This window comes from Mytilus californianus, unplaced genomic scaffold (assembly GCF_021869535.1).
Source record: "Mytilus californianus isolate M0D057914Y unplaced genomic scaffold, xbMytCali1.0.p SCAF_7, whole genome shotgun sequence".
Classification (NCBI taxonomy): Eukaryota; Metazoa; Mollusca; class Bivalvia; order Mytilida; family Mytilidae; genus Mytilus; species Mytilus californianus.
Window position 1 is genome coordinate 67,098,106 of NW_026262723.1, and position 8,937 is coordinate 67,107,042.

At 32.6% G+C, this 8,937-nt stretch overlaps 1 long non-coding RNA gene across 1 annotated transcript in view; it reads left to right on the forward strand.

Annotated features, from left to right (window-relative positions):
• Nucleotides 1-8,871, forward strand: part of LOC127708106 (uncharacterized) — a 77,276-nt gene extending 68,405 nt beyond the window's left edge. The window contains exon 4 of the long non-coding RNA XR_007985150.1: nt 8,515-8,871. This is a non-coding gene — a long non-coding RNA (uncharacterized LOC127708106). The remainder of the gene's footprint in view (nt 1-8,514) is intronic.
• Nucleotides 8,872-8,937: the final 66 nt, after the last annotated feature.

An 8,937-nucleotide genomic window follows, 5' to 3' on the forward strand; every position in this document is an offset into this window, starting at 1 on the left:
AAAGGGCCCCAAAAATTACTAGTGTAAAACTATTCAAACGGGAAAACCAACGGTCTAATCTATATAAAAAACGAGAAACGAGAAACACTTATGAACCACATCAACAAACGACAACTACTGAACATTACATTTTTTGTAGCAATTATGACGTGGTCAGTCTTCTTAATTTAGAAACAATCACATAACCTAACGGTAAATCATAAAGCCTATCACACTATATGTTATACCGGTACCTTAGCACACTAGCTTTTGCAAAAAGACTTGTTTTTAACATCCATGTACTTTAATGTTTTAAGCCCTCGAACCTTACAATATTGTCTAATCGCACTTTAGCGTGCTTTACCATCGTACTTTAGCAAACAAGCAACCATCGCACTTAAGCGTGCTATACCATCGCACTTTAGCAAACTAACAACCATCGCACTTTAGCATGAGACACCTTCGTAATTTAGCGTAGACCATCGCACTTTAGCGTGACCATCGCACTTTAGAGTACCATCGCACTTTAGAGTCCTACATATATACCCTTATATAAGTTTGACTTGTAGCTTTCTTCGGTTATACATTTATTAGGTGAACAAAAAACGGATTTAGTAGTATAGATTTGGAAAATGAAGGAAAAAAAAAGGTCTGATTACCCCCCCCCCCCCCCAAAAAAAAAAAACAGTATTGACCCTGATCATCATATCTGCGGTTTGAAACTTGTGGCAACTGTTTAAAATCACCACATCCTATCACAAAAAAAAAATACATCAATTTCATTTTAATAATCAAAGGCTTATAACTATGATTGTTACAACATAAGGATGATGATATAATCAAGAATGTCAGCCAAGATGTTCATTACATTAAAGTACTGAATTAGTGATTTGCTGAACATAGTATTGTTCTTGACAAAATAAGGTGCAGAGTAATGTAATCAAATTCTTGGTCAGCACTTTTGGAAAAGGTTGCATGTAAAGTTCTTTTATATATGAAAATGGATATATTTGTTAAAACATTACAATTGTTGTAGCTAAATTAACTCTTCTTTCATATATTATATGGTCAATGATTTTCTGTGTTAGTTTTAAGACATTTAGATGAGACAAACTCACCTCAATGAATAACAACGAATTTTGTAATTTTTCAAATTTAAAGCTCCTGCATTATTTGTCCTGTTATGGCCAATTTTATCTCAAGAAATAAAGCTAAAATTATGTTGCATAATTTAATACTAATAGTTCTGATAAATAAATATGAAATCATTCTCTTTCATAGAAGCCAAGAAAACTTTGACAAAAATTTTTCCTTGTACATTTAGTTAAATTTCAAACTATCGGCAAATAGGAAGTGGCTGCACCGCAGATCTAAAAATTGCTTACACTTTACAACTTAATAAGATAAAGCTCTGGACCAAATATGAATAAAATCATTCCCTTTCATAGAAGCCAAATAATCTTTGACGGGACTGAATAACGGATAGTGTTTGATAATCGGTTGAAATAACCAACCAATTATCTATTACTATCGGTTGACAGCAACCAACCAACTATCGGTTATAATCTCATCATTATACCTTGCTCTTTTTTTAATATATAATCATGCATTCAACCACATTATACATGTCTAATGCATATATTCCATATCATTGCAGAGTTTTATATGTTCGTGTTTGATCTTTTGTTTCCTTTTCATATTTTCTTTATCAATTAAAACAGTGAATCAATTAGAATGCAGATTCAGATTGACAATGAAACTAAAATTTCAAAATTTCAATGGTATAACTCACATTAAAATTTTCAAATAATTTTCAAATACATAAAATGCTTCTCATTAAAATAGAGACATGTATGTGTCTCTGATTAAAAAAAAGATATATAAAGTATTTATCTTTAAGCAATTTCAAATTAATCAATAAATAAAACAATGCATTTGCATTGAAATACATACATTTAACTAAGGGGATCCAACCAATGTCTGTTAATTCGTGTGAAATGCGTATTTTTCACTTTTGTGATCATTATTCTTCTGAGTTGTGTCATTCGTGCGTCTGTACTTATAATCGTAAGAATAAGGAATACTTTCATATTTGGTCCGTATCCGATCCGTGATTCATATATATTTCAATGGTGGACTAACCGGGGAAATTTACAAAAATTAAACGATGTTTGATAAGCAATTTGGAAAGGAATATGACGTTTTTAACGCAAAAATGGCTGAAGCATTAATAAAAGGCAATTTGCACCACATTCTAATGTAGCAACGAATTAATTTTGTCACAAATCAGAATGATTTGATGTACGCTCTCGAGTAACAAGTACCGGGTAAAGAAAATATTTCATAAAAGTTATTTATTTTAAATTACATACGATCAGTCTGTAAAGTCAATACTTTTACCACGTTCATAAAGAGAGAAATTGCTTATGTCTTTGATTATAGGATGTTTGACATTGTTATTTTCATCTACTGGTATTTTTTTGTTTGACTGAACACGGTCGGAAACGGACCGGAAGTTGATATGCTAAAAGTCCGGAAACAAGAACGACAATCGATTGTCGTTCTAGTCCGGAAACTAGGACGACTATCGATTGAACAAAATCCCAATCGATTGTCGACATCGCCTAGCCCAACCATCTGATTTCCGACTTATTCCGATCATCGGAACAACACAAAATTGACGGACTAACAGTTACTAGACCTGCTTTCACTGTTGGTGACGCAGGTAAAAATCTCTTACATAGGAACCTTATGAATTAGCATAAATCTTTTTCAAATCTTGCATGAAAGGCCACAATTCTTGAACTGCTCATGGCAATCATGGAAGGCAAATAAAAATTACATGTATAGAACAAGACAATCAAGGAAAAAACATTTTGAGCTAAGCATCTAAATCTTGCTATATTCATGATATTTGTATCTATTGTTTGGCTGAAGTTTTTATAAAATGAAATGTCATTGATTTTGCTCAAGATATAAATGACTTGTAGACAGATTTCAAGAAGGCAATCCCATGAACAGGTGAATAGGTTTATAATTGTACTTGTACAACTTTTTGAATTCCACAAATATAAATAATGACAGAGTGAGTGATTTATTGACTGTTGATTGCTTCATGCCACTTATGAAAAAATCAGATACCATTGGTATAAACAAAAGTTGAAAATTGATAAACATGTAGATTTCATAATGGAAGGCAAATTAATGTTTAAGACAAAAAGATCATTGCACATTAAAACAAAAATAATTATAAAAATAAACGAGGCTCTGGATCAGGTTAAAAATTCAATTACTATACGAAGTTATAAAGTATATACACTGACTATTTTTTATCATGTAATACATCGTTGGCATAGAGACAAATCGGAAAATTGTTAAAAAAAAATGAAGAATAATGGGCTGCTAAATCTAAAGAGTAGAGAATAATCAGCAAACTTTATAAGGAATAGAAAAAATTAATAAATACAGAACTGAATGACCCACCCACACTCTTAAACAATAGAAAAGTTTGTGTTAAATAAGGTTCTCTACCAGCATAACAGATTTATTCAGTCTCTTCCTATGATTATAAAAACATTTTGATAAATGAATCCCAAATGTAAAGTATTGAAACAGTATGTTATTGTCTCTGACTTCCCCATTTCAATTCTTTAATCAATGTTTATGACATGCCATGAACAAGGAGCTCGAACAATCACAAAATGCCATCAAATTACTTTGTACATCTTTTGAGGATAAAATACAAATGTAATTTACACTCAAAACAACTTATACATGTAGTTCCTTATGTTAACCTAACATTTATTTATAATCCATCTTGAGCTTGTATCCAAAGAAAAAAAAATAAACAGCATACTTTTGTGGTGTGACATTTGTATAAAAGTCTATCTATAGTTTTAAGAAGTTTTATTACTAACACTTATGGTAAACATGCAATTCCAAAGAAAATATAAAATTTTCATGCAAGATCATAACATCAATTAGACCAAATAATAGGTTTCTAGGTGATAAAAATTTAGGGTAGATACATTTGAAGGTAGGATTTTATTGTTGTGCACCAACCACTAAATGAAAGGGGCATTAGGTTTTACCCTTATCCGTCTGTAGGTTCCGAAATTGGTTTCTATTTTCTAACTTTAGTTTGCCTCAACCAAATATTATGAAACATTGACACAATGCTTAGTATCACAAAACAGAGATCAATTTGGAATTTCGGTGGTGTCACTTTTACTGTTCTTTAGTTATGACCCTTTATCAATGCAAAAATTGCCAAATCTGTTGTTGCCGTTCTCTAACTTTAGTTTCCAATAACAAAATATTATGAAACTTAAATACAATGCTTATTGTCACAAAACACAGATCAAGTTCGCGTTGACGTGTACATTTTACCAATCTTGAGTTATGCCCCTTTATTAATGCAATCAAAGTACTGAAGTACTGAACATCGGATGACTGCAAGTTCTTGTGGATGGTTACTAGCACTTCTCTCAGAAAAAAAAATCCACATCTCTATACCTGAAAGTGAGGGTAATGTACAGATATAATTTTTTTTCTTAGACAAGTTCGTGCGTGGATGATAAATAAATGACAGGGAATTCAACCTCACCGTAATAAATATGATATTGAAGTGATACAAATCAGTATACTCTGGTTTGTTGTTATATATTATATTAATATTTGTATATTACAGTTACATGTATATATAATGTTCATTCATTTGTATATCATTCTATTCTACTATATTAATAATAGTGCAGTGCAAGTGCATGGTGGACGCTCATCTGTAATAATTCGATTTTTCTAATAGATTGGATTTGAGTAGGCATTCATATTTTCCCGCCAAACTTTCTATCTCCCATGCAGAGTTATCGGTCCTTGAGAGAGCGAGGACCGATAACTCTGCATGGGAGATTGCAAACGTTCTTGAGATATTCTTCCGCATGCGTTAACAAACATTTTCTGTACGTGTGCATAGATATTAAAGATTTTTTACTTGTGTATATATTTCTAACGACAAAATATTTTCATATTATTAATTTATGTTCTAAAAAAATATTTTAGGAGTATCCTTTGGAAAAAATGAATTTATAACAAGCGATAAGGAATGTTATTTTGCACTCGACAATGTCCGCGTATTTAACTTGTTTATAGATCGGTTACAATCCCAACACGAAAGTTACGTAATGGAAATCAAGGCGACAGCAATACATCGGAATGCCCTCACGGTCATCCGGTGTAAAAATTGCAAAATCTGTTGTTTCCGTTCTCTAACTTTATTTTGCCTCAACAAAATGTTTTGAAACTTATAAACAAAGGTTATTACCACAAAATACCGAAGTTTGAATTTGGGTAGCATCACTTTTATCAATTATATGGTCATTTTTATTTCCTGTTACAAAACTTTGAATGTTTCGAAAAACCAAGGATTTTTTTATCCCAGGAATAGATTACCTTAGCCGTATTTGGCACAACTTTTAGGAAATTTGGGTCCTCAATGCTCTTCAACTTTGTACTCGTTTGGCTTTATAACTATTTTGATCTGAGCGTCACTGATGAGTCTTATGTAGACGAAACGCGCGTCTGGCGTATTAAATTATAATCCTGGTACCTTTGATAACTATTACCGTTCATGAGTTATGCAACTTTTTTACATTATATGCACGTGGGGCATCTGTGTCGCATGGACACATTCTCCATTTCTTTTTACCTTGTTTCAAGGGGAGGAAATTTGTGTTCTTAATTACTTTCATAAAAAAGGGAAGGTAGGGAAACCCTAAACACACATACTTTTGTATTTATAGATAATTGCAATAATAAACGCAGCTACAAATCATGAATCACCTTGGTCATTTCATTAAAATCCAACAAAACTAGTTATATATTACCTATAAATTGTATCTAGAGAATTCATAATTTCAAATGTGTACAAAATGTAAACTAATATATATATACTTTTTAAAAAACTTTCTGACAGCCATAGAATTGAAAAGGATGAAAAACTAGAAAATTTGTATGGTGAAAATTTGGCATTTAATATTTCAAATCAGAGGACCACACATTTTATTTCATTCAATAAGCATTTTTTTGTATGTAAGTGTGACAAGTTCTGCTAGTTGCTAATATAACCAGGAAGATTTGGACAATTGGGAATTATAAATAAATCCATTTCAGACAATATATTTTAAGTGCTAAAGTTACAATTTGTTAATCCGTTTATCTAACCTTTTACGTTTCTTTGTGTTTAATTAATTCTATTGTTAAATATATGTTTGTCGTGATGGAAATCACTCTGACCATGACAAGTTAATCCGTTGGACACTAATCCTTTTCTATAGTAACTGTTTTTTATATATGCTTTTGTATGTTATTTTGTAGTCAGTTTAGGTCTTAGGTCTGGTACTGTCCGGACCTTGCTAATAAAGTTTAAAGTATTGGTATTCCGTCTTTGAATTACTATAACACGGAAAACGCCCGGTTATATATTGGTTGAGGTACCCGCGGCACGATCTTGAGCTAGTTCCCCCAAACTAGTAATGAATACCTCTAGAAGCAACTATATGGAAGGAACCTGGAATTACCAGCCTTGCAGAAATGGACATCCGTTTTCGATGAGAAAAGCAGATACCTATTTGGACTTTCTGTGCAAATATTGTGGTAAGACATTGAACGTTTTCACCTACCATCGGTGTTATGCAGCTAACGCTTATTGTTACAAGTGCAGACATCATGGACATTTTGCCCGTATGTGTAGTTTTCACGTTAAGTCGTGTGAAAACCCAAAACCGAAGAAGAAATCAAAGTCAAAAATTCAAAGAGACAGCGACCGAATGAGAACGTTTATTGAGAAGAAACAAATGTCTCAATTTCCGTTTCAAGGACTTGAGGACAAGGAACTATCCGTTTTTACGTGCTCCATACAGGACGAATTCGCGAAACAGCACATTAACAAGTTGAAAGTGTCTAACCGAAACTTCATCAAAGAAATCGCTGTGCTGAAGTGTGAAAATTCTAAATTGGATACCGTTATGAAAGAAAACGTGATGTTAAGGAACAGTTTGGACAAATTAAATTCCGATCGTGTACAACATGGCCGGGTAATTCAGAAGATCGAACAGGAGTTAGCTGAGTATACACGTAGAACTCAAAATTTTGAAAAAGAAATAGTGCGGTTGAAAGAGGAAAACCTAAGTTTAACCAACACCAGATACAGCTTAACAATGGATTTGAAAAATGCTGAGATGCAAGACTGTCATTTAATCAAAACACTTAAAGACGAAATTCAGCGACTAAAAGCACAACATTCCGACGATATACGTGAATGTCAAGATTTACTTCATGAACTTTCAGTCGCCGAGAATCAAATTAAAAGTTTACGTTCAAACTATCCCAAAAACTCGCATCAACACCCACAACGAGGAGGTTACCCACGAAGATAACCGAGTCAAATAGTTTCAATTCGGCAAACTCGGAGACCGAGTTTAGGTGGAGTAGTGGCGATTATAACCAGGAAGATTTGGACAATTGGGAATTATAAATAAATCCATTTCAGACAATATATTTTAAGTGCTAAAGTTACAATTTGTTAATCCGTTTATCTAACCTTTTACGTTTCTTTGTGTTTAATTAATTCTATTGTTAAATATATGTTTGTCGTGATGGAAATCACTCTGACCATGACAAGTTAATCCGTTGGACACTAATCCTTTTCTATAGTAACTGTTTTTTATATATGCTTTTGTATGTTATTTTGTAGTCAGTTTAGGTCTTAGGTCTGGTACTGTCCGGACCTTGCTAATAAAGTTTAAAGTATTGGTATTCCGTCTTTGAATTACTATAACACGGAAAACGCCCGGTTATACTAACATCATTAGAAGAATTTTTCAATTTTTACAATCCGAATATGTTCTGTCGCCATTTCTTTACCCATTGTTTCTCTGTTAAATCATCACTATTGAGATTTTCTGCAAATTTGAGCTTATTTCAAATTTTCTTATACCCTGTATACCATAAATATAAGCCCTTCCAGTTTTCTGTCAAAACTACAAGCACATTTTAATTGCATATATAAAGAAAGACCTGTTTAAGTTTCTCTGTTTATAAGACTGTACATGTAAGCACAGGCGGATGATGGGTAGGGCACTGGCCGTTGAAATCGTATCAATAAATGTCTGAATAGAAACTCTACTGATATAGTAGTTTAAGTATTTACAGACATTTATTGATAAGATTTCAACTACATATGAGACTCCCTTTAAAAATTTTTAGTGTCATGAAATTATTAATTGCTCAATTTTCAAAAAAAAATAAAAAAGGGGGGAACCCCACAAATGCCTGTGACTGTATGATCCTGTAAGCCCATCAATATTTCATTCTGTACTTAGTATTTTCCTATGCAGCCTGGTACATGATTTTAGTGGTGTGATGCCTTGAATTTACAATGTATTAGTGTATAACTGGTGAGGGTCCTAGATCTGGAGTCGCATGAAATGTTGGGTCATGGTGGCAAATTCTTGAATGAACTTTATTATTTTTCAGGATGTATCAAAAATGAAATATCAGCTCTGTATGGTTAACAGTGTTCAAGTAATGGACCTTTACAGGTTAAAATGGACACCCACATGATCTACTCTGCTGAACAAGGCAAAGGGATAATAAAAGATAAAGTCAATGAAAGCTGGCCTAGCTGGGTGCTCAATACAATATCAAAGACAGATTTCTATCCGACAGTTATTTTGTAAAACAGTGTTAGAATTTTTTTGGAGAATTGCAAGTGGTTACTATATCAAATTAAGGCACCAACCATTCATCTTTCGAGGGGCATGTTTTTTTTTTCTTTCTCAGAACAAACGATTTTGAACTTTTTAAAGAAACAAACTAATTTTTTTATAGCATACAGAAACAAGAATGTTTTTTTTTCTGAAACGTAATGTAAAATATTTTTGACTTCTAATGTTCAGT